The sequence below is a fragment of the Macaca nemestrina genome, chromosome 13 (genome assembly GCF_043159975.1).
Source record: "Macaca nemestrina isolate mMacNem1 chromosome 13, mMacNem.hap1, whole genome shotgun sequence".
Lineage (NCBI taxonomy): Eukaryota > Metazoa > Chordata > Mammalia > Primates > Cercopithecidae > Macaca > Macaca nemestrina.
The window spans coordinates 49,381,295-49,408,551 of NC_092137.1; the positions used below are offsets into that span (position 1 = coordinate 49,381,295).

The 27,257-nt window shown below is 38.4% G+C and overlaps 2 long non-coding RNA genes across 2 annotated transcripts in view; both read left to right on the forward strand.

Moving 5' to 3' along the window:
* The window catches only part of LOC105465007 (uncharacterized), a 400,763-nt gene that overhangs the window by 342,961 nt on the left and 30,545 nt on the right, over positions 1-27,257 (forward strand). The gene's annotated exons all lie outside the window — the stretch shown is intronic.
* LOC139357843 (uncharacterized) lies at positions 15,844-25,727 on the forward strand. Its single transcript, XR_011611718.1, has 3 exons — positions 15,844-15,884; positions 23,821-23,914; positions 25,700-25,727. It is a non-coding gene; the product is annotated as an uncharacterized lncRNA (long non-coding RNA).

A 27,257-nucleotide genomic window follows, 5' to 3' on the forward strand; every position in this document is an offset into this window, starting at 1 on the left:
CTCAGTTAATTGGAAGGGATATGTGAGCTAAGAAGGGAGAAAAGGAAAGCCATATTGGAAGGAATACACTTCATGCCCTAGAGAAATAAGCCTTGTTCTTGGTTCTCCCCAGGCTATTAGAAGGGTTGCAGGAATTCTGCCCCAAGACACAGAGGCAGTGTTTTTTAGCTGCTGGGACTACAGTTGCTCTCATTTTCAGCAAGATCTGAAGAAGCAAGTGATATTTTGACCCTTGATAAACAGATTTCAGGAGTAGCAGCCAGCAACTGTGGAAGGTTGGCTTTCTGAGTTTTGCAGACTAGTGCTCTTGAGATTAGACAAGCACAAATTCAAAATTCTACTGAGAAACTTTGGAATTTATTTATTTATTTTTTTGAGACAGAGTCTTGCTCTGTTGCCCAGGCTGGAGTGCAATGGTGCGATCTCAGCTCACTGTAACTTCTGCCTCCAGGGTTCAAGTGATTCTCCTGCCTCAGCCTCCCAAGTAGCTGGGATTATAGGCATCCGCCACCATGCCTGGCTAATTTTGTATTTTTTAGTAGAGACGGGTTTCACTATGTTGTACAGGCTGATCTCAAACTCCTGACTTCAGGTGATCCACCCACCTCGGCCTCCCAAAGTGCTGGGATTATAGGCATGAGCCACGGTGCCTGGCCTGGAATTTGTTTTGTATTAATATCAGAGCTATCTAAATGCCTTTCTTCTCCTCCTCCTTTCTACTCAATCCTACTTTCAGCCATTTTACTGAGTCTGGGTCAGTCTAGATGCAGCACACGTGCTTTCTTCTCTGACCCTGCCAAAGCAGGCGACATGCTCCTGAACAGAATGCATCTATTGCTTTGCCACTCTTGTTAAGTCTGTGGAATTTGGCTCTTAGGACCCCATCTCTTGTATGTAAATTTAGATGAGATGCAAAATATTGAACATACATACATTTGGCTTCACATAAAGTAAATGTTGGAAGTTTGTGGAAATGGTTAATATGTAAATGTCTACAAAATCTCCCTCCTCCTTCCTATTCTCAGAAATTCTCTGTTGTTTTATTCGGGATTGCTCTGCTTCTTTTTTGGATTCTTTTTAGGACTTAGGGGATGAAGAATTTGGGAGGCAGGGGAAGAGAGGACCAGAGGGAAATAAAAATAAAGTTTTAAGGGTGGCTTCATGTGGTTTTGAGGAAAGATGTGAGAGCAGGTGCAGTGTGTGCAGATTGCAGACTGGAGAGAGAAGTTTTTAATTTAAAAATTTTAAGAAATGCTGCTATTGATTAAAATCTTTTGCAATGTAGGTGTTAAAGAAAAATATAATCATTAGAGTTGAACTACTTTTAGGTTTTTTAGTTGCATGGACCATGTTTTTGTTTTTAACTGCAATCCCATTTTGATGCCAAGCCATGTGGATCACAGCATTATAAGCATGATATTTGTTTTAACTAGTTGGCTAATCCACGTGTATCATGTCCATGTGTCTACTCTCTTTCTTCATCCTTCCACTCTCTTCCTTCCTTCAACTTATGTTAGGCAGAATATAAATTGTGCTTTGAGACGTAGAGAAAGGAGAAATTCATTTGGGAACATAAATAATGGGAATAATTTACAGAAGTTTTGGTTGTCCACTATGATGGTAATCATGGGTGCAACAAGAATTGGGAGAAAGGCTAACTCACACAAGAGCTTCAGTAGATCCTGTTTGCTGCCATAGCCGATCTCATGTCTGTTTAGCATTGTAGTGTATCCAAATGCTGGACTCAGCCTTCGTGGCCTTTCTTCATGTTCTATTGCAACACTCTTACTTGCTCCCTTTAGGTTGTTCTCTCTCATCCTTGCACTTCTTCCTCAGTTCTGGTTACGTACCTGTCTTGGCTCAGGCTATCAACATCACTTGGAAATATATTCTCAAGAATGTAAGCGCTAATGATCTATGAAATTTTTCAGGTTCCCCAGTCCCAGGATCTTTCTATATTCATTGTACTCCTTTAAAGTACTCATTATTTTACACACTTTAATAATTAGAATCATAAGATGTGAGAGTTGAAGGGTTCCTTACAGACCATATCTAGCCATCTCCTTTCATTTGTCAGATGAGACAACTGAGCTTCGGTGACAGGGTTTTACTCACGTTAGATCATATGCTTGGAATATATGTTAACATGTTTATAAACTGAAAGTTGCTATAGAAATAGTAGTTAGTACTCTTTGAGTGGCAGAGCTGCATCTAGAGAAGCCAAGTCCCCTGACTACTTTCTTCCCTATCTGTCATATCAAGCTGCCTCTACTAAATTGCTGTCATTCTATGTAAACCTTGTCTGCCCAGCTTGTGGTGAGAGACAGTGTAGAAAGAAGCCTCATCTAGCACCTACCATGTAACAACCACATTTATTACCAATACTCTGTCAGATAAGGTATCGTTCTTAGTTTTACAAATGAGGACACTAAACTTCAGAGAGGTTTAAACATTTTTAAACATTTTCCCAAGGAGAAATCTAAAGACTCAGCATTCAACTCCAGACTTGTGTAACTCGAAAGCAGTGTGTCTCGTTTTTCTTTCCTCTTTATCATGCCCCTTGAGGTCAAGATGACTTTTTTCCCTTTTGTTTCTCTCAATATTTATGCCACCTTAGACCACAACATATGATTAACCTCAATATTCTACTTCATCAATGGCTTTGTCCTCCATAGGAAGTCTCTATGAACCTTTACTTTTTTTCAATGAACAATTTCCAAGGAGGATCCATTTCACAAATTCTAACAGTCCATAATCATTTAAAAAATCATGATCAGAATAAAAGGACATGTGCTATGGCTCTCTGGAGAAAGATGTGAGAATTTGGCTCATGCTTTGTACTCTTTAGTTGAAAGTTACTCTTGAAATATAAAGGACAATTCATCTTCGTTTATAATGGGTGAATTCTGCATGATGATTGACAAGCACAAAAATGAGTTAAGGAGTTTTAACAGCTCGAACTGATTTGAAGATGAGTTGCTACCTGCTCCATCCCAAGAGTGTTGATGCTGATAACCTCCCTTCTGGACAGTGCATAAATGGCAATGACCCGGCAATGGTGGGCTTTGGTCAGCTCAAGGGGTTTCCTGCTTTCCAGAGTTATTTTTCTTTTCTTTTCTCTTTTTTTAAGACAGAGTCTCACTCTGTTGCCCAGGCTGGAGTGCAGTGGCTCAATCTCAGCTTGCTGCAACCTCTGCCTCCTGGGTTCAAGTGATTCTCATGCCTCAACTTCCCGAGTAACTGGGATTATAGGCATGTGCCACCACACTCGGCTACCTTTTGTAATTTTAGTAAAGATGAGGTTTTGCCCTGTTGGCCAGGCTGGTCTCAAACTCCTGACCTCGGGTGATCCACCCTCCTCGGCCTTCCAAAGTGCTCCAAAATGCTGGGATTACAGGTGTGAGCCACCACGTCCGGCCTCCAGTATCATTTTCCTCTTTTTCAGAGGACCTTCTTACTGAGCCTGGACATTTTTTTCTCTGAATCAGCCCAGTTGGCTTCATGAGATGAGATGCCCCACATGACACCTTATCCTGAGGCAACCTTAAAAAAGTATTAATGCTTCTGTTCTAGAGCAAACCTACACTTTTAGAGGGGTGTTAGAGGTAATGCCTTTAACCCTAAAGTGTGAATGTAATTTCGGATTCCTGGTAGAATGAGAGGCTAGTGTTTTTGGATGAGTATGTAATTAAGTGGGGAAAAGGAAGGAATATATATTTTAGGCCATAGTGGCCACTGCATACTGTACATTGAAAATACAACCTAATTTGTAAGGAAGTAATAGTGGCTGCGAGCTGATAAGGGGAAAACATCCAAATTAAGGGGCATTTAACATTTGACCAGAGTCATTTTGAGTCATAGCTTGCAATCCTTTGTCCTACTTGTAGGCCTTACTGTATGTGGCTCTGGCCTCGCTTTGTCATTTGCCTAGGTAGGTAACACTACCACTGATGAGTAGCAGCCACACATTCACCTGGCCTCTTCCCATCATTTCCTTATTTTCTTTTATTCTTTCTGTGGCAATGACTAGTGAGTGATTTAACCTCAAATGGTAATCTACGCATTCAGAAATGACCCTCAGGCATTCAGTATACATAACAGGGTACCCTACACATTCAATTTTACCTGTCACCTATCTTTTTACCTAATGGTTTGAGAGTCTATTTGCCAGACAATTGCAGTTTGGACTATGATTTTGAATAACATCTCTGGCAAATGGGTTTCTTCAGCCTCTGGGAATAGCATCTCCTTATAGCTCCCCTAATGCCCTAGTGTTTATTCTTTTCACTGCCAAAGTGCTCTCCCATTTATCTGAACCGTCAACTTTCCCAATAACCTGTCTTTTAAAATAGCAACCACTGTCCCTCTGTGTCCCCTGAGGACAGAAAAGTATAAAGTAAATTTTCTGCTTCTATAGCATTCAGCTGCTAGGAGAGGAGTTCTTGACCAGGGAATTTATCTATCTAAAGTGATATTGCAGAACCTTGGCTAATTAAAGAGAATTGGGTAGCATGATGGCCAATGCATTCTCTTCCATTGGATTGGAGGGTTTGTCCCTTGACATCTGTAATAAACCATTTATTTATGCCCATAGTGTTCTTTTCTTTATCTTGGGTGCTGAGGGGCTCTGGAGCAACTTGAAACATATCCCTGCCCTTATGAAATGTATGAATGAATTCATCTATTCAAGAATATGTGTGGGCTACCTATTACATACAACACACTGTGTCAGGGTATTAAGTGAGTAAGATGTGGGCTATGCTCTTGAGGGATCACAATGTAGTAAGATTAGTTATACCCAAAACATACCACAATACATTATGCAATAAATGACACAAGAGTGTATTATGAATGTTCAGAGGCAAGGATTACCTAGCTGTCTTGCATATATACCACATTTTTAATGTGCAATGCCAAACTTGTTTTGCCTTTATTTTTCCTCTCCTACCCCAATTTGCTCCTCTTCTTGTCTTCTTCAAATAATGTCAATCAAACCAACAGGACTAAAATATCAATATTTTCCATATTTTTCTTTTACCTTCCCTTTCTAACCAATTTCATATTATACTTGCTTGTCTCACAAGATATTTCCCTCCTTCCCTTCATTACCCTCCCCTTCTCCAAGTGTGTTCTCTTCATCTGTAATTTGGGTTATTGGAATAATTTCTTAATGATTTATCTGTATATGTGCTTATGGTTTTGTGGGCCATACAGTCTCTGTCACAGCTACTCAAATTTGCCATAGTAGTACAAAGCAGGCATACATAACACATAAATAGGCATGGCTGTGTTCCAATAAAATCTTATTTATAAACCCATATAGTTTACATTTGTTCTTCTTTTGATTTTTTAAAGTTAAACATGTAAAAATCATTATTAGCTCACAGGTCACATACAACAAATGGCAGGCCAGATTTGGTCTACAGGATAACTCTTGGTGTACAGAGCCTTGGAGCCCTCTTAACCTCCCTGATGACTCAGTACGTGTGCTCCTTCATCTTCTCCCCAACCCCTTGTTTCTGCCACAAAAGATCATTAGTCTATTCCTGTACATGCCACATGGTTTTATATTTCTATACCAGTGATTTTTAACCCTGGCTGCCACTTGGGCATGACTATCTCATACTGAATCACACAGAATCTTCTCATATCCTTGAAACTGACCCATGAGACTCTTGTGTTTCCTCTTTCAGAAAGCCATGTCCCTGTGAACATCCCATTATTACCTCCCAAATTATCAAAAACAGTGAAGGGTCTGAGATTTTATTTCACATGCATTCACCCTTGATTAGGAGTTTGTAAAACTTTCTCCAGTTTAGACTTTATTCTTAAAATAAACTGCTGAGATTTCTAGTGAATATTCATGCATTATTTTGAGGCTTTTTTGAATTTAGATATACCAAGAGTTCCTTCTCCTTTCCTTTGTGTACTTCTGCACAGTTATGAACACACAGGTCTTATCATTAAGTAGTTTGAACTCGCTTACTAGTATTTTGGAGTTCCTGGTGATATCTTGTCATCTCCTTTTGCAGCAGAAATTGGGGGTTCTTGGTTTTCTAGATGATCTGTTTTTATGAGGGAATTTGAGGAGATTCTACAACTATGATGCTGTTGTAGTCTTCTCAGAGTCATGTCATTTTTTTTCTTTCACTTTTAAAATCTACTACCCTTCATTATTTTTTATTCTCTGAAGTTTACACTCAACTTCAAGACCTTGCTTAGAACATATCTTGTTTTCTTTTGTTCCATTTTCTAGTTTCTAGCCCAGGCATCTTTCCCAGAATATGGGCATTTTATAAGGTGCTATAATATAAAATGTCATAAATGATAACATCTTAATTTACTAAAATTTAACACCACCTGAAGTTATTACTCATTTTATACTAAACCTTCTCTTTTAGGAATGAATTAAGTAATTTTCTATATTGTATTTCACTATATTCTATTCTATATATATATATTCTATATATGTGTTTCCTTAATTTTCTATTGTGTTTCACAATATTCTAATGTGTTTCACTCCCATTCAATGAAAGCTAAAAAGTAGCCTAATAACAAGGACAGGAAAAAATTGTCAAGTTATACTTTATGGGAAGTATTAGTGTCTTTAGCTATTTGTAAAGTTAATGGATGGCCAAATCACCTTGGAAAGGCAGTTGAAACTGAGAAATATCATGGGTTTTCTGGCTTTTTATCTAGCCATTGGAACCTAACTTATATGCTGAAGCATGTAGATTCTGTCAAGCCTCATTTATTTCTTGAAGATAAAAGTACTGAATATTTATATCATAAAAGTCCTCTTTTAAAATATAAGCTGCTATAATATTAGGTTTTTGTGTTGTAAAATCTCTGAAGATATGCTTAATCCAGTAGATCAGACTATCTATTCTGAATCATATGAGGCATTATTAGTATGACCTGTTTGAATATTACATTAGTGTTCTTTGCTGCCATAACAATTTACCACAAATTTAGTAGATTAAGACAACACAAATTTGTTGTACCACAATTTCTGTTGGTCAGATGCCTGAGTGGGCATGACTGGATCTTTTGCTAAAGTTTAACAAAGTCTAACTCCAGGTGTTGGCAGAGCTGCATTCCTTACTGGCATCTCTGAGGAGATAATTCTTGAATTCAGTTTCTTGCAGCTGTAGAACTCAGGTCTTTGTTACCTGACTGGTTGTCAGCCAAGGACTGGTATTTGCTCCTAGAAGCCACCGGCATTGTTTTCATGCTTTCCAAGTAGTTGTAAACATAGCAAGTTGAGTCTCTCTCCGATTCGAACCTCTATGACTTCTTATTCCACCCTTCTCTTCCCTCCAGCTGGAGGGCGTTCTCTGCTTTCAATTTGGCCATCCAGATAATCCAGGAAAATCTCTCTATTTTAAGGTTAGTAACCTTAATTATATTTGCACACTTACATATTCCGATTCCAGGAGTTGGGCATGGACTTCTTTGGAGTACCATTCTGGCTACCACAAATATTGCTACTATCTTTATTTCTTCATGGCTAGAAAACCTATTGGGACAACAAGAAGAATTAACAACACGAAAATAACTTTATTTACCATGAAACAAGAATCTTCACATCAGCTTCTCTTCGTCATCCTCATGAACATTCCATTCCAGATGTGTGTCTGATATACATTAGATAGTTAATAGGTATAGCAATAGGTACCAAGGGCTTTATAGAAACCATTGGTTTGTCAGTGGTTCTATAAAGGCCACAGACAACCCTACACATATAGTTTCTTTTCAAAACCTCTTACATCTGTTATCAAAAGAAAAGATGGAATGAGAAATTCCCTTGGCAAATGATGAAGAAATTTGTTTCTAGTTAACCTACGGAATAAAAATAATGGCTAACATTTATGGTACCCTTAATATTTACCAGACTATTTGATTAATTCTATACATTTATTATCATATTTGTTAGTCATAACAACTCTGTGAAGTAGGTATTATTCCCTCCAGTATAGAGATAAGGAGACATTAAAGAAGTTCAGAAATATGCTCAAAATTAGTAAGTAGCAGAGTTAAGATTTTAAAAGCCAGAAGCAAATTCCATGCTGCTTAGAAAAACTATTTATTTTCATTAAAGTTATACATGACAATATTTTAAAGAGTTATATAAGATTTGTTGCTAAAAACAGCACATACACCACGGAATACTATGCAGTCATAAAAAGGATGAGTTTATGTCCTTTTCAGGGACATGGATGAAGCTGGAAACCATCAGTCTCATTACACTAACACAGGAACAGAAAACCAAACACCACATGTTCTCACTCATAAGTGGGAGTTGAACAATGAGAACACATGAACACAGGGGAATATCACACACCAGGGCCTGTTGGGGGGTAGGGGGCTAGGGGAGGGATAGCATTAGGGGAAATACCTAAAGTAGATGACAGGTTGATGGTTGCAGCAAACCACCATGGCACAGGTATACCTATGTAACAAACCTCCACATTCTGCACATGTATCCCAGAACTTAAAGTATTAGAAGAAGAAGAAGAAGCAGTCTTTTGCCCACATGACCACTATGCTCAACTCAAAAAGACAACTGCTTCCAATTTTATATATTTGACTATGTTCATATTGCTATAAAACATGCCCACACAACTTTTTCAGTTTTATTACTTGTCAATTGCCTCCTCATTTTTAAAAAAGCTCCCATTTTGCACACCTGTTGGAGAAATTCTCTCAACTTTAAAAACTATTTTATTGAAATTTTAAATGCATTCAAACATAGTTTTAATTTCCAAAAGGTTTTCTTTAAATGTTCCATTTGTATAGCATGTTGTTCTCAGTTCTCTGAGGTTATTAATGATATATTTGTATATTATTTTCCTCTTTTTCCCAAATTGCTCTTATCTGTTTGTTTTGGTTTCAGCCTTTCAAGTAGAGATTTTTCTTAGTTTTCTGCTGATTCATGACTCTCTGTTCATATTTAAGAGAACAGAAGCTGAGTTTGCATGGATTGATAAATTGTGGGCCTTATTGCATGGCATTATAATGGGACTTTTTTGTGGGCTTTGTTGAGTGGTATTATAATGAGGAATAACCCATGTTACAGATTTGGGCTTTTTCCCCAGAATTGGTCAGGTTTCTGAGTAGAATCTTTGATTCTTCTTTCTTGGAGGATAAGCCTTCCTAATAGACCATTCTGAGAACTTGTTAAGGAAAGAGGACTGGTGGAGAAGTGGGAGTAGGGATATCTCAAGATTCTACCTACAAGCTTTCACATTTTCTCCCTTACCTTAGTATCACATTCCTACTCTTTCTTTTAATTATTATTATACCTTAAGTTCTAGGGTACATGTGCACAATGTGCAGGTTTGTTCCATATTGTATACATGTGCCATGTTGGTGTGCTACACCCATTAACTCGTCATTTACATTAGGTATATCTCCTAATGCTATCCCTCCCCCCACCCCATGACAGGCCCCAGTATGTGATGTTCCCCTTCCTGTGTCCTAGTGTTCTCATTGTGCAATTCCCACCTATGAGTGAGATCATGCAGTGTTTGGTTTTTTTGTCCTTGCCATAGTTCGCTGAGAATGATGGTTTCCAGCTTCATCCATGTCCCTACAAAGGACATGAACTCATCCTTTTTTATGGCTGCATAGTATTCCATGGTGTGTATGTGCCGCATTTTCTTAATCCAGTCTATCATTGATGGACATTTCGGTTGGTTCCAAGTCTTTGCTATTGCAGATAGTGCCACAATAAACGTAAGTGTGCATGTGTCTTTATAGCAGTATGATTTATAATCCTTTGGGTATATACCCAGCAATGGGATAGCTGGGTCAGATGGTATTTCTAGTTCTACATCCTTGGGGAATCGATATTTCTAGTTCTAGATCCTCGAAGAATTGCCATACTGTCTTCCACAATGGTTGAACTAGTTTACAGTCACACCAACAGTGTAAAAGTGTTCCTATTTCTCCATATACTCTCCAGCACCTGTTGTTTCCTGACTTTTTAATGATTGCCATTCCAACTAGTGTGAGATGGTACCTCATTGTGGTTTTGATTTGCATTTCTCTGATGACCATTGATGATGAGCATTTTTTCATGTGTCTGTTGGCTGCATAAATGTCTTCTTTTGAGAAGGGTCTGTTCATATCCTTTGCCCACATTTTGATGGGGTTATTTTTTTCTTGTAAGTTTGAGTTCTTTGTAGGTTCTGGATATTAGCCCTTTGTCAGATGAGTAGGTTGCCTGTTCACTCTGATGGTAGTTTCTTTTGCTGTGCAGAAGCTCTTTAGTTTAGTTAGATCCCATTTGTCAGTTTTGGCTTTTGTTGCCATTGCTTTTGGTGTTTTAGACATGAAGTCCTTGCCCATGCCTATGTCCTGAATGGTATTGCCTAGGTTTTCTTCTAGGGTTTTTATAGTTTTAGGTCTAACATTTAAGTCTTTAATCCATCTTGAATTAATTTTTGTATAAAGTGTAAGGAAGGGGTCCAGTTTCAGCTTTCTACATATGGCTAGCCAGTTTTCCCAGACATTCCTACTCTTAACAATGCTAACTCTCTATTAGCAGATCAGAGACTCTGTTTTCCTCACTGGAGGATAAATCTCTAGTCTTCTGATAAGGTGGGACATTCACTAAGTCAGAGAGATGATCTTGGGATCTAAGCATTTTGTATACGGACTTTGAACTCATCCATTTGCAGTCCCACTTTACCCCCACTTCTAGGGAATAGAAAGTAATTGATAATAGATGATGCCCCTTTCTGAGCCTTTTGTGGTATTCTGTAGTATGCATCTGGTTGCTTTTAACATTCTCGTCTTCATTTAAAATTTAACTTTTTGGTTTTCTTCCATGCTTTCCAACTTTCACAGTGTTTTGCCATTGCCTCCTCTCCTTGTCTTTATGAGTTTATGTCTTTTGAAAATTCCATTTCTATCACTTCAGTAAGTGATAGACTAGGAGCAGAGGTGAACACTTTGCTCACTCTGCCATCCGCCTTCTTCCAATGACATCTGAGCCAATTGCATTATTGACCCTGGCCTGCTACTCTTTCAGGCCCTCCTCTGTCAACATTGGCAGTTTAAATTGTTCATTCCGATTAACAAACAAGGATAAAGGGTAAGGGTAAGAAGAAAGGCTCTTACTTACTCCAGGGCCTTGTAGAATACACTAGTGTTGAGCACAGATTTTCAGATGCAAATATCGACACTCACACTTTCCTCCCCAACAGCGGCCTTTAGAAGCAGCTGTCATGCTACCACTCCTCTAAGTTTAGAAAAGGCTCATACAAGGAGTATGAAGATTGTGGTTGAGTGTTCTCTATGCTCTTTAAGGAAGAGGACCAGAGTCATGACTAATTGTGTCTCCTCAAGAAGAAAGAAAGTTAATTACTTGTATAAATCTAAGCATTAAAGCAAGATATCCAGGTTTTTCTCTCCTCAGCAGAACATGCCATTGAAAAGTTACCAGGGATTCTAATCAGTGGAAAAAGTATAATGGAAAAGCTTTAGTTCCTTTGAATCTGTACTTTTTCTTGAGCTAATCAATCAGTCGTTTGATAACTGCTCACTAAGCACAAGCTCCAGGCCAGGCAGAATGTGAGGCTCATGGTGTTAGAACTAAAAAGAGATGTACGGTAGCACCTACCAAAGTGCTTGGAACATCTTGGTCTTTGCTAATCATTTATTAAATTCAGAATGTGGGCACTGTTCTCAAATAGCATACTCTCTAACAGTGAAGCAAAGGCCTTTTGTGAGAGTGCATAGATGAAACAAAGATTTAGATAGTTCTAAAAATTAAAGTAATAATCAGTTAAAAGTTAATTGCTAACCTGACTTCCTTCCTGTGCATGCCTAAAACACTTGACCAAGTTGAGAGAAGAATAAATAATTGCCTGTGGGAATGTTGTGTAAAATATTCAAGGCACTGAATATTGTCTGATATGGCTAGAGATGGCAGGACTGCATACAACTGACCCTTGAACAACATGGATTTGAACTGCATAATCCACTTACATGCAGATTGTTTTTCAATAAATATATTGGAAGATTTTTTGAGATTTAGCAGATGAACTTCATAGTCTAGATATCAAAAAAATTAGGAAAAATTAAGTATGTCACAATTATATAAAATACACATAGATACTAGTCATTTTATTATTACCATAATACATATACAGGTCTATTATCAAAAGGTAGGCACACACAGACTGTACATGCTGCCATTCACAGTCAAGAGAAATGTGAACAAATGTAAATATGCATTATTAAATCATAACCACATAAAATTCACTGTAGTATATATTGTACTATTATAATAATTTTGTAGCCACCTTCTCTTTCTGTTGTGGTGAGCTCAAGTGTCTGCTTAAAATGCTGTGTGAGGCTAATCATCTCCTTGTGAGCAACATCTCCAGTCAATTTTGCATCCCAGTAAAAAATGATCACTCTCAGTTCTTGCATATTTTTCATCTTTGTGTTAGTGCAATACCATGAACCTTGAATAACACCACGGGCCCCATACAAAGTGTCACTAGTGATGTTGGAAGTGCTCCCAAGAAGCAGAGAAAAGTGCTTTACAAGAAAACATTGAATTGTTTGATACGTACCATAGATTGAGGTCTGCAGCTGTGTTTGCTCATCATTTCAACATAAATGAATTCAATGTAAGGACCATTACAAACAAAACAAAGACAGGAAAGTAATAAAGCAATTGCTGTAGCTACGGCAGCAGACACAAAAGCCTTGCAGTTTTTGCAAAATACCTTTTTATCTCATATTGAAAATATAGCTTTCATGTGGGTGCTGGATTGCTATAAGAAAGGTGTATCTATAGACTCTACTATGATTTGAGAAAATGTGAGTTCATTATATGACAACTAAAATCAAAAGGAAAGTGAAAGATCTAAAGCTGGAAGGTTTAATGACAGCCAAGGATGATTTAATATTTTTAGAAAGAGATTTGGCTTAGAAAACATGTCAAGGATTCTGCTGACCAAGAGACAGCAAAGTTCCTAGATGCCATTCAAGAAAATCATTGAGGAAAAAGAATATCTGCCTGAACAAGTTTTTATTGCAGACAAAAAGTGACCTATTTTGGAAAAAAGCAACACAAAAGACATTTATTAGAAAAGAAGAGGCATGAGCACCAGGATTTAAGGCAGGAAGGGATTAGCTAACTCCACTGTTTGGTGCAAATGGAGTAGGATTTATGATGAGGACTGCTCTTATCTATAAAGCTGCTAACAACTCAGCCTTAAGGGAAAGAGATAAACACCAGTTTCTAGTAGTTTAGTTGTACAATACGAAGGCCTGGACAACAAGAATGCTTTTTCTGGATTGGTTTCACTGATGCTCTGTTCTTGAAGTCAGGAAGCACCTTGCCATAAGAAACTGCCTTTTAAAGTTCATTTGATAATAGACAATGCTCCTGGCCACTCAGAACTCCATGAGTTTAACACCAACAGTGTCAAAAGGATTTACTTGTCCCCAAACTCAATGTCATTAGCTCAACCTCCAAATAAGGAGGTCATAAGGACCTAGAAGTTTCATTACATGTGGTATTCTATGGAAAGGATTGTCAACTCCATGGAAGAAAAGTCTGATAGAGACAGTATTGTAAAAGTCTGGAAGGATTACACCATTGAAGATGCCATTGTTGCTATAGAAGGAGCCATGAAAGCCATCAAGGCTGAAATAATAAATTTTTGCTGGAGAAAACTGTCCAGATGTTATACATGACTTCACAGGATTTACAACAGAGCCAGTTAAGGAAATCATGAAAAATGTGGATATGACAAAAACGGTGGGGGAAGGGGTGGATCAAGATATGGATCTTGGTAAAATTAGAGAGATACCAAACCAGAGGAATTAACAGAAGATGACTTGATGAAGATAACTGCTTCTGAATCAGTGACAGAATGTGAGGAAGAAGATATACGAGAAGCAGTGCCTGCAAACAAGTAGTCATTACACAATCTTGCAGAAGGGCTGTCATTAATGAAGACTGCTTTGAACTTCTTTTAGAACATGCATCCTTCTATGACATGGGCACTGAAACTAAAGCAAATAGTGGATGAAGCATTAGTACCTATACAAACATTTTTAGGGAATGAAAAGGCAAAAATTCAGGCAGAAATTATGATGCATTTCCATAAAGCTATAGGGAGTGTGCCTGCCTCTCTTGCCTCCCCTTTCCACCTCCTCTGCCACCCTGAGACAACAAGACCGATTCCTCCTCTTTCTCAGCCTACTCAATGGAAATGACAAGGATGAAGACCTTTATGATGTTTCACTTTAACTTAATGAATAGTAAATATATTTTCTCTTCCTTATGACTTTCTTAATAATATTTTCTTTTCTCTAGCATTATTGTAAGAATACAGCATATAATACATATAACATACAAAATATGTGTTAATAGGCTGTTTATGTAATTGGTAAAGCTTCCCATCAACAGTAGGCTACTAGTAATTAAGTTTTGGGAACCCCTAACCCCTGCATTGTTCAAGGTATATTTAGAATCTCAAAAAACTCCATGAATGAACAAGGGCAAAAAAAAAAATGTATCTTAAAGCATTCATGTCTAACTCATTATTTTTCTACTTTTTCTCAATGAAATGGGGATATAAACATGGGCATACCAGACTTATAAAAATTACATATAAGGCATTTCTGAATAAACTGTTTTGACTAGATTAGATTAACTGAATTGTTCACTCAAAAACCCACTAATATAACAGGGTTTTAGTGGTATTTTAAAATCCTTTAATTTCATATATGGTGAAATCGGTGTATTCATGTAGTTATCTTGTTTTCGTGTGAATATAGTATTAATTTAGGACTTAATTTACAAAACTAATGTAAGGTGCTTGAGGAATTTTATACCGTGAATCTTGTGATAATTTTAGTCTTGAAAAATATATGCCATTGATCAAAGGAAAATATTGAAACTGGTTTAATATGTGTGGCAGACATTGTTTATTGGCACTTAGCTCTACACCCACCATTCTACTGGAAACACATTTATCAGACCCTCTTTTTAGTCGGGCTTAAGGGAAAGTCTTCCCATGGAAGATCTCCATGGGGTGTTAGAAGACAGAATGGTGATAGAAGTCTGTCTGCTTCTGCTGCACTTTAGGTAGAAGAACCAACCGTGCTTGCAGTAGGGTTGTACTTCCTGTTTAGTCCTTTGGTGGCACCAGCAGCAAGTATAGTCCCTAGGGCTCTTGCAAGGACACTGGAAGCTGCTTGCTGTCTGGGCAATACCACCCTCCCTCTTAAGCTTCCCCAGAACTTCCAACCATTTTCTAATTTCTTGCATTAAATCACAAGATTCATGGTGAAGCTATGCAGACTGTTTTTTGTTTACATCCCTGAATACTAGCTGATAAAAAACAGAATACCTTAAAACTAAAATCAGGATTTTTCTATATCTTTTATATATCCATAGAAAAGTATTTTCCTATAATTTCTCGGTGTTGGCTTCATGCTCTAGTTTCTCTACCTCTTGGTCTTCTAAAGGAATTGATTTGGTCTTCATAGAAGGTCATATATATAACTACATAGACATTATTTTTATATAATCAAATAGTCTTCAACCTTATTCTAGTTTATATTGTATATAGATATACCACACTTTATCTACTCTTTTACTATGTAAGATATTGCATATTTAAGTGTTCTTGATTTAGTTATCTATTGTAGCATAATAAATTACCCTCAAACTTAGTGGATTAAAACAATATTCGTAGACTTCATTCCAAGATGGCCGAATAGGAACAGCTCCGGTCTGCAGCTCCCAGTGTGATCAATGCAGAAGACAGGTGATTTCTGCATTTCCAACTGAGGTACCTGGTTCATCTCACTGAGACTGGTTGGACAGTGGGTGCAGCCCACAGAAGGTGAGCCAAAGTAGGGTGGGGGGCATCGCCTCACCTGGGAAGTGAAAGGGGTCAGGGGATTTCCCTTTCCTAGCCAAGGGAAGCTGTGACAGACTACCTGGAAAAATGGGACACTCCCACCCAAACACTGCACTTTTCCAATGGTCTTAGCAAATGGCACACCAAGAGATTATATACCATGCCTGGCTTGGCAGGTCCTATGTCCATGGAGTCTTGCTCACTGCTAGCACAGCAGTCTGAGATTAAACTGTGAGGTGGCAGCCTGGCAGGGGAAGGGGTGTCCACCATTGCTGAGGCTTGAGTAGGTAAACAAAGCAGCCTGGGAAGCTTGAACTGGGCAGAGCCCACTGCAGCTCAACAAGGCCTACTGCCTCTAGACTCTACCTCTGGGGGCAGGGCATAGCTGAACAAAAGGCAGCAGCAACTTCTACAGACTTAAATGTCCCTGTCTGACAGCTCTGAAGAGAGCAGTCATTCTCCCAGAATGGTGTTTGAGCTCAGACAATGGACAAACTGCCTCCTCAAGTGGGTCACTGACCCCCATGTAGCCTAACTGGGAGACACCTCCCAGTGGGGGCTGACTGACACCTCATACAGGCAGGTGCCCATCTGGGACGAAGCTTCCAGAGGAGGGATCGGGCTGCAATATTTGCTGTTCTACAGCCTCTGTTGGTGATACCCAGGCAAACAGGGTCTGGAGTGGACCTCCAGCAAACTCCAACAGACCTGCAGCTGAGGGACCTGACTGTAAGAAGGAAAACTAATGAACCAAAAGGAATAGTATCAACATCAACAAAAAGGACATCCACACCAATATCCCATGTGTAGGTCACCAACATCAAAGACCAAAGGTAGATAAAACCACAAAGATGGGGAGAAACCAGAGCAGAAAAGCTGAAAATTCTAAAATTCAGAGTGCCTCTTCTCCTACAAAGGATCACAGCTCCTCACCAGCAGTGGAACAAAGCTAGACAGAGAATGACTTTGACAAGCTGACAGAAGTAGGCTTCAGAAGGTTGGTAATAACATATTTCTCTGAGCTAAAGGAGGATGTTCGAACCCATCATAAGGAAGCTAAAAACCTTAAGTATTAGACGAATGGTTAACTAGAATAAACAGTGCAGAGAAGACCTTAAATGCCCTGATGGAGCTGAAAACCATGGCACGAGAACTACATGAGGCATGCACAAGCTTCAATAGCTGATTTGATCAAGTGGAAGAAAGGGTATCAGGGATTGAAGGTCAAATTAATGAAATAAAGCAAGAAGAGAAGTTTAGAGAAAAAAGAATAGAAAGGAATGAACAAAGCCTCCAAGAAATATGGGACTATATGAAAAGACCAAATTTACATTTGATTGGTGTATCTGAAAGTGACGGGGAGAATGGAACCAAGTTGGAGAACACCACAAAGATACTCCTCGAGAAAAAGCAACCCCAAGATACATAATTGTCAGATTCACCAAGGTTGAAATGAAGGAAAACATGTTAAGGGCAGTCAGAGAGAAAGGTCAGGTTACCCACAAAGGGAAGCCCATAAGACTAACAGCAGATCTCTTGGCAGAAACTCTACAAGACAGAAGAGAGTAGGGGCCAATATTCAACATTTTTAAACAAAATAATTTTCAACTCAGAATTTCATATGCAGCCAAACTAAGCTTCATAAGTGAAGGAGAAATAAAATCCTTTACAGACAAGCAACTGCTGAGAGATTGTGTCACCAAGAGCTCCTGAAGGAAGCACTGAACATGGAAAGGAACAACCAGTATCTGCCACTGCAAAAACATGCCAAATTGTAAAGACCATTGATGCTAGGATGGAACTGCATCAATTAACGGGCAAAATAACCAGCTAACATTATAATGACAGGATCAAATTCACACATAACGATATTTAAGTGTAAATGGGCTGGCTAAATGCCCCCAATTAAAGGACACAGACTGGCAAATTGGATAAAGAGTCAAGACTCATCAGTCTGCTGTATTGAAGAGACCCATTTCCTGCCAAGATGCACAGAGGCTCAAAATAAAGGGATGGAGGAAGATCTACCAAGCAAATGGAGAACAAAAAAAAGTGGGGGTTGCAATCCTGATAAAACAGACTTTAAACCAGAAAGATCAAAAGAGACAAAGAATGGCATTACATAATGGTAAAGGGATCAATGCAACAAGAAGAGCTCACTATCCTAAATATATATGCACCCAATACAGGAACACCCAGATTCACAAAGCAAGTCCTTAGAGACTTAAAGTCTCCTATTATTATTTTGTGGGAGTCTAACACCCCACTGTCAATATTAGACAGTTCAATGAGACAGAAGGTTAACAAGGATATCCAGGACTTGAACTCAGCTCTGTACCAAGCAGACCTGATAGACATTTACAAAACTATTCACCCCAAATCAACAGAATGTACATTCTTCTTAGCACCACATCGCACTTATGCCAAAATGGACTGCACAGTTGGAAGTAAAGCATGCCTCAGCAAATGTAAAAGAACAGAAATCACAACAAACTGTCTCTCAGACCACAGTGCAATCAAATTGGAACTCAAGATTAAGAAACTCACTCAGAACCGCACAACTATATGGAAAATGAACAACTTACTCCTGAATGACTACTGGGTAAACAACAAGATGAAGGCAGAAATAAAGATGTTCTTTGAAACCAATGAGAACAAAGACACAATGTACCAGAATCTCAGGGACACAGTTAAAGCAGTGTGTTGAGGGAAATTTATAGCACTAAATGCCCACAAGAGAAAGCAGGAAAGATCTAAAATCGACACCTTAACATCACAATTAAATGAACTAGGGAAGTAACAGCAAACAAATTCAAAAGCTAGCAGAAGGCAAAAATAACTCAGAGCAGAGCAGGACTGAAGGAGAAAGAGACATGAAAAACCTTTCACAAAATCAATGAATCCAGGAGCTGTTTTTTTTTTTTTTTTTTTTTTTTTTTTTTTTAAAGATCAGTAAAATTGATAGATCACTAGCAAGACTAAGAAAGAAAAGGGAGAATCAAATAGACGCAATAATAAATGATAAAGGGGTATCACCACCAATCCCACAGAAATACAAACTACCATCAGAGAATACTATAAACACCTCTGTGTAAATAAACTAGAAAATCTAGAAGAAATGGATAAGTTCCTAGACACATACACCATCCCAAGACTACACCAGGAAGTTGAATCCCTGAATAGACCAATAAGAGGCTCTGAAATTGAGGCAATAATTAATAGCCTACCAACCAAAAAAAAAAAAAAATCCAGGACCAGACAGATTCACAGCCAAATTCTACCAGAAGTACAGAGAGGAGCTGGTACCATTCCTTCTGAAACTATTCCAATCAATAGAAAAAGAGGGAATCCTCCCTAACTCATTTTATGAGACCAGCATGATCCTGATACCAAAGCTTGGCAGAGAAATAACAAAAAAGAATTTTAGATCAATATCCTTCATGAACATTGATGCGAAAATCCTCAATAAAATACTGGCAAACCAAATCCAGCAGCACATCAAAAGGCTTATCCACCATACTCAAGTTGGCTTCATCCTTGGGATACAAGGCTGGTTCAACATATGCAAATCAATAAACGTAATCCATCGCATAAACAGAACCAATGACAAAAACGACCTGACTATCTCAATAGATGCAGAAAAGGCCTTCGACAAAGTTCAACAGCCCTTCATGCTAAAAACTCTAGGTATTGATGGAATGTATCTCAAAATAATAAGAACTATTTATGACAAACCCACAGCCAATGTCATACTGAATGGGCAAAAACGGGAAGCATTCCCTTTGAAAACTGTCACAAGGCAAGGATGCCCTCTCTCACCCCTCCTGTTCAACATAGTGTTGGAAGTTCTGGCCAGGGCAATCAGGCAAGAGAAAGAAATAAAGGGTATTCAATTAGGAAAAGAGGAAGTCAAATTGTCCCTGTTTGCAGATGACATGATTGTATATTTAGAAAATCCCATCGTCTCAGCCCAAAATCTCCTTAAGCTGATAAGCAACTTCAGCAAAGTCTCAGGATACAAAAGTCAATGTGCAAAACTCACAAGCATTCCTATACACCAATAACAGACAGAGAGCCAAATCATGAGTGAACTCCCATCCACAATTGCTACAAAGAGAATAAAATACCTAGAAATCCAACTTACAAGGGATGCGAAGGACCTCTTCAAGCCTAACTGCAAACCACTGCTCAAGGAAATAAAAGAGGACACAAACAAATGGAAGAACATTCCATGCTCATGGATAGGAAGAACCAATATTGTGAAAATGGCCATACTGCCTAAAGTAATTTATAGATTCAATGCCATCGCCATCAAGCTACCGATGACTTTCTTCACAGAATTGGAAAAAAACTACTTTAAAGTTCATATGGAACTAAAAAAGAGCCTGCATTACCAAGACAATCTTAAGCAAAAAAGAACAAAGCTGGAGGCATCACGCTACCTGACTTCAAGCTATACTACAAGGCTGCAGTAACCAAAACAGCAAGGTGCTGGTACCAAAACAGAGATATAGACCACTGGAACACAATAGTGGCCTCAGAAATAACACTACACATCTACAACCATCTACAACCACCTGATCTTTGACAAACCTGACAAAAACAAGAAATGGGGAAAGGATTCCCTATTTAATAAATGGTGCTGGGAAAACTGGCTAGCCATATGTAGAAAGCTGAAACTGGATCCCTTCCTTATGCCTTATACAAAAATTAATTCACGATGGATTAAAGACTTAAATATTAGACCTAAAACCATAAAAACCTTAGAAGAAAACCTAGGTGATACCATTCAGGACATAGACATGGGCAAGGACTTCATGATTAAAACACCAAAAGCAATGGCAACAAAAGCCAAAATAGACAAATGGGATCTTATTAAACTAAAGAGCTTCTGCATAGCAAAAGAAACCACCATCAGCGTGAACAGGCAACCTACAGAATGGGAGAAAATTTTTGCAATCTACCCATCTGACAAAGGGCTAATATCCAGAACCTACAAAGAACTTAAATTTACAAGAAAAAACCAACCCCTTCAAAAAGTGAGCAAAGGATATGAACAGACACCTCTCAAAAGATGACATTTATGCAGCCAACAGACACATGAAAAAATGCTGATCATCACTGGTCATCAGAGAAATGCAGATCAAAGCCACAATGAGATACCATCTCACACCTGTTAAAAGGGCTATCATTGAAAAGTCAGGAAACAGCAGATGCTGGAGAGGATGTGGAGAAATAGGAATGCTTTTACACTGCTGGTGGGAGTGTAAACTAGTTCAACCATTGTGGAAGACAGTATGGCGATTCCTCAAGGATCTAGAACTAGAAATACCATTTGACCCAGCCATCCTATTACTGGGTATATACCCAAAGGATTATAAATCATGCATCTATAAAGATACATGCAAACATACATTTATTGTGGCACTATTCCCAATAGCAAAGACATGGAACCAAGCCAAATGTCCATCAATGATAGACTGGATTAAGAAAATGTGGTACATATACACCACAGAATACTGTGCAGCCATAAAAAAGGATGAGTTCATGTCCTTTGCAGGGACATGGATGCAGCTGGAAACCATTCTGGGCAAAGTATCACAAGGACAGAAAACCAGACACTGCATGTTCTCATTCATAGGTAGGAATTGAACAATGAGAACACATGGACACAAGGCAGGGAACATCACACACTGGGGCCTGTCATCAGGTAGGAGCCGGGGGAGGGATAGCATTAGAAGAAATACCTAACGTAAATGAGTTAATGGGTGCGGCAAACCAACATGGCACGTATGTACCTATGTAACAAACCGGCACGTTGTGCACATGCACCCTAGAACTTAATGTGTAATAAAAATAAGTAAATAAAATTAAAAAGTGAAAAATAATAAATAAAATACATTTTAAAAAATTCGTTATCTCACAGTTTCTGTGGGTCAGAAATACAGCATGGTTTAGTTGGGTCCATTCTTTCTCTGGGTTTCTTTCAAGGCTGCAATCAAGGTATTGGCTGGGGCTGTAGTTGCTGGCAGGATTCAGTTCCCTATGAGCTATTGGTGGAGTGAGTGCCTCATTTCCTCATAGGTTATTAACCAGAAGGTGCTCTCAGTTTCTTGCCACATGGGTTTCTTCATAGGAGAGCTCACAAAATAGTGGCTGGCTTCATTACAGAAAGCAAGAGAGGAGAGAAAGAGGAAAAAAAGAAAGACAGGTGTCACACTCTTTTATAACCTAATCTTATAAGTGACATCTCATCACTTTTTTCATATTCTGTTTGGTAGAAGCCAGTCAATACCTGCAGCCCACACTCAACAGGAGAGGGATTACATAAGCATTTTAATGACAGAAGGCAGGGATCCTTTGGGCCATTTCAGAAGTTGCCAACCACATTACTTTGCTAAACAAATGGTCAATTTCTTGCTTTTTCCTTTAGCGTTTAAATATTGTTGAAAATTGGGCTTTTGTGTAGTATAGAGACAATCCAATTATTTAGTTTCAGTGACTGAACATCTAAACTTATAAGCAGTAATAACAGCCAAACAAATAAAGCCACCTCCCTTTTTTACCCAGGAATATAAATTTATTTCTTGTTTTTACTTGTATATTTTGTAAAATCACCACATCAATAAATCACCACATCAATAAATCACCTTAGCTGTTACTAGTTTATCTGAGAGATTTTCTTTAGTTAGAAAGGAAACTTTAGGATCTTGAAGCCAAACTTCAGTCTCGGACTCATCCTCTAATGGCCACAGAAATAGAAAACGTGCCACCTGCAGACTTTTAGATAAACCCATCCCCATTTCCGTTGGGTGTGGATATGTCTGCTTTTAAAGGGATCTTTTAAAATTGCATCATGCTTGCACTTCAGTCTCTTCCCTAAATCCTGATAAATAGCAAAGTGCTCTCTTTGGATGGGGGCACGTTTCTACTGTTAAAGATGTTCACACAGAAACCCTATGCTATCTCTTATAAGTCCTGCCAATGCTTTCATCACTTCAAATCTAAAAAGGGCTTAAAGTGGCTTCGTTAAAATTCTCTCTATGAAAAGCTTAAATCCTTCAATAAGTCAGAATGAGATGTACAGCTATATAAAGACACCGCAGTTACGTGATTTTCCAGGTAGGAAGTGTGTTGGCTATGTTTTACAGTATTACATTTGAAGAAGAAAGTTTTAATATAAATTTGATATATCAGAGATATATTATACACGTTTTAATTATACACATAAAAAATTGGTGGAAGTCTTTGCCCTGCGTGAATGCAGAGACAGCATTACCTAGGCAAACCAATACCCTAAAAAATTGTATAGTAGTTCCCTCTTATCTGCTGGGAATATGTTCCAAGACCCCCAGTGGATGCCTGAAACCATGGATAGCGCCAAAGTGTGTGTGTGTGTGTGTGTATGTGTATGTGTGTGTGTGTATATATATATATGTGTGTGTGTGTGTGTGCATACATATATATGTATATATCATATGTATATATTTTATGTTTTTCCATCTGTTAACCAACATGTCTACTAAGTGACTAATGGACAGGGAGGTTATACAGTGTGGATGTGGTGGACAAAGAGATAATTCATATGAGATGGGGTGGAGATGGAGTGGAATAGTGTGAGATTTTATCATGCTCCTCAGAATGGTGCACAAGTTAAAATTTATAAATCATTTATTTCTGGAATTTTCCATTTAATATCACCAGACCACAGATGACCATAGGTAACAGAAACTGTGGAAAATGAAACTGTGGGTAAGGAGGGAATACTGTACCTTCAGTTTCTATCATTTAAGAGGTACCTCTCTTAAATGACAGACACTGTCTCCTTTATAAATGCAAATGCCTCTGGAAAAAGAAAACAAGAAGTGATTTTCAGAATCTAGTATCTTTGAATAAAGTAATATATATGTATGTATAGTTTCCACAGGACGATTCCTGACAGATGGCAGAAGGTGAAGGGAAGGAAGTTGATTACCTTCCCCAGGCAATGAAGAGTGAGGCTCATGGGGCAGGTAGGTCATTAGAGGGCAGATGACACTCTAGAGGCAGATGAAAAAAAAAAAAACAAAAAACCATGAGTCAGGCATTTATTTCTGTGTTGGATACTGTGTAAAGTGTGATATACACATTGCATAATTCAATCCCACGTCTCTCTTACATGGCTAGACAGGGCAGAGCTAGGGTTCAGGTTCAGTTCTGTCTGACTCTAAAGGCAGTGCTCTTTTTATCACACTTTCTCAGAATAGTTCTGAAAGCGAAGGTGGGAAGCCCCAAAGATAGAATTGGCAACTTATTTTGTTAAGTGTATGTAAGTTTAAGAGTGAGAGAGCCATCCCACGCTAGAAATAAAATGTCTGCATTACTGTCTTAGAGAGAAAAGAAAAGTCACTCGCATTTGGATACACTTCCATTTCCCAAGGAAAATGGCTTGTTTGGTTGTCTTAGATTTTCTGTCTTGCATGCTCTAGGCCATTGGGCATATACGGCTCAGGGAATGGTGAAGGGCCACATTTGCTTCTGTGCCTCTTCTCCTTCCTGCAAATGTCAGACCAAACTATATCTTCAGAGGCAGAAGCAAACAATAATTGATGCTCATATAATAATCCTAAGACATCAAGAAAATGTCAAATTGTGTTCATTGGCCTACATATAAGACAAAAATATGTATCCCATATTTCAGAAATAATTTTAATATGTTTACTTTTCTAAACATTGGTGCCTAAATTCATTAATGTTAACTCATGCTTTGACATACTGCTTAATTATAAAAAACATCTAAGAGGCATTTGGCATGATACTCATCCTCAAAGATTTCTACTTTTGCTTATTTAAAAAGTATTTATCAGGCACCTACTGGATTCTGAACAGAGGTGTGGAGGCTACAGATAAAGCAGTGAACAAAGTCGTCTGGGATAAGAAGGAAAACAAGACAAAGAGTTTAAAAAGGCTAGATGTGGTGCGTAGACTTCTAGCACTATAGGACTGCAGGAAGAAGGGAAGGCCAGAGGAGCAAGCAGGGAAGAAAACTGGGGGTGGGGGCAAATTGGGCTTGGAGAACTTTTCACTTGGCCAAATAGAGACAGATTTTAATTTCCTGAAAGGTCTAAAAGTAAACTTTGAAAAATGTAACTTATTCTTTCATAATGGCTGTCTGATTTACACATTCTTCTCTCCAGGTATACCAGCCTACCATCCATTCATCCATCCATCCATCCATCCAACCATCCACCTATCCACCTATCCATTCACTCTTTCAATAAATACCTGAGTGCCTACTATACACAAGGTGGTAGGGTTGAGTTCTGTTAATATAATGGGGAACAAAAGGGCAAAACCTACCCCTCATTGAAAGACTTACATGTTGCCGAATGCTATAGAGGAAAAGAACAAAGGGTTATTTGACAGAGTACCTAATGGAAGGCTTATTTTAGGAGGTGGTATTCATGCTTGAAACCTGACACATGAGAAGGGGCAGCTAAGTGAAGACATAAGAGAAATGCGTTGCACACTCAGCATTCAGCCTTCATAGGGAACAAAGGTGAGGATGAGATTAGCATGTTTAAGAAGGGAAACAAGGCCAGTGGGGCAGGTACACTGGGAGTTAGGGTGGCAATCATATGCGATTGGAGAGCTGGGCAGGAATTAGACTGCCAGAGTTTTGTAAGCCATGGTAAGTGGCTTGGATTTTATACCAAATGCAAAGGAAATAATTGAGTGGTTTTAAGCAGGCGGTGATCCAATTTATGTTTATAAATACCCCATTTATTTTTATAAATATCATTTTGGCTGCTGTATAGAGAATCGATTGAAAAGGGAAGAGAGTGATGAGACTACTTGGAGGCTTCAGCTACAGATTAGGTGAGGACATCACAAGCTTTTCACTTGGCAAAAGTAACATTATAGAAGTAGAGTCCATAGTACTAACTTGCTTCATTTATCTGAAGCACTGTTTAAATTCAGAGATAATCAACTGAACAGTGGGAAATGGCTTTTCTGGAGATCACTCTGACCCAATAAACATTCAAAATCAGTGTCAATTTAACCCACATTGGCGTCTTCATTCCTGGCTGTCCAGTACTTTTTCTCTTCTTTTGCCCTCCTTCTCCTCCTCCGTTGTTATTTTTCTTGTCCTCCTTGATTCCACCAAATAATATTTTTTATCTCATGTTACATCTACTCCCTCCTAGTCCAGCTTAAACATATTCTCAGTCATCCTAGTCAAGTCAAAGGATAGAGACTGACCACAGTATATACTACGCACAGAGCAGGAGAAGAATAATTCTTATATGATCAATGGCATTATATCACATTCACCATATAACAATATGCACAAGAAAATAGCTAAGTGATAAGAATTATGATTGTCAAAGGAAGGTGAGGTCAGTGGGTGAACTAGGGGGCGAGAGGAAGAAGTTGCTATAGATAGGGGGAGGCTTGGCCTTGAAACTGCCTTATACCAATCATGGACCAATTACAGGGCCTATGAGAGAAGAGAAGCAAATCCTGCTCTATCTTAAGGGCATCTACACCAAAGAGAGGCAGAGGAATGGATGTCAAGGACACAAATTCCCTAGACCATGTATTAGTCTCTTACCCCCATCATGAAGGCCTGATCTTTATGATCTCATCTAAACTTAATTACCTTCCATGGGCCCCATCTTCAAATACCACCATTATATAGGGGGTTACAGCTTCAACATAGAAATTTTGGGGGAACACCATTTAGTCCATAGCAGACTGTATAAGGCCCTCTGGGACATGTCACAGCCCATTATACACTCTTTTCATAAAAATGAAATATGCATATGTATTATCTGATTATATATTGTTGCATAAAGTATATTTAATTTGTATAACTTTAATTCATATCTGTCTCTTTCATGAAACTAAACTCTGTAAACACAGTGACTGAGTTCTTTGCTCATTATTCTATCTCTGTTTAAATGATAGATACTCAACACGTATTTGCCTAATGAATATGTTTAAGTATGAAACATAATATCAATTTATATTAAAAACATTTTGTGATACTTCATTAATATTTTACCCTTTACATGTATTCTAATACATGGTTAATTGCTAAGAAACTTTGAAAACAATGCCCTATAGAACTACCTAGGAATACCTCTCTCTATAAACTCTTCTATCATTTGTATTATGGGCAAACTGAATTTATAGTGTTATATAAAACCCTCTATAGCTTATATTTGATAGCTCCTATTATAAAAGTCACTTTCAGTCCTTCAGGTTAGAAAACCCTAGCCAGGCATGCAGGACCCCCCTACAATCTTCTTTCAATCTATTCTCTAACTTTGTCAGTTGTTCTACTTTAGTCTGCTGGCTCCACCAAAGACT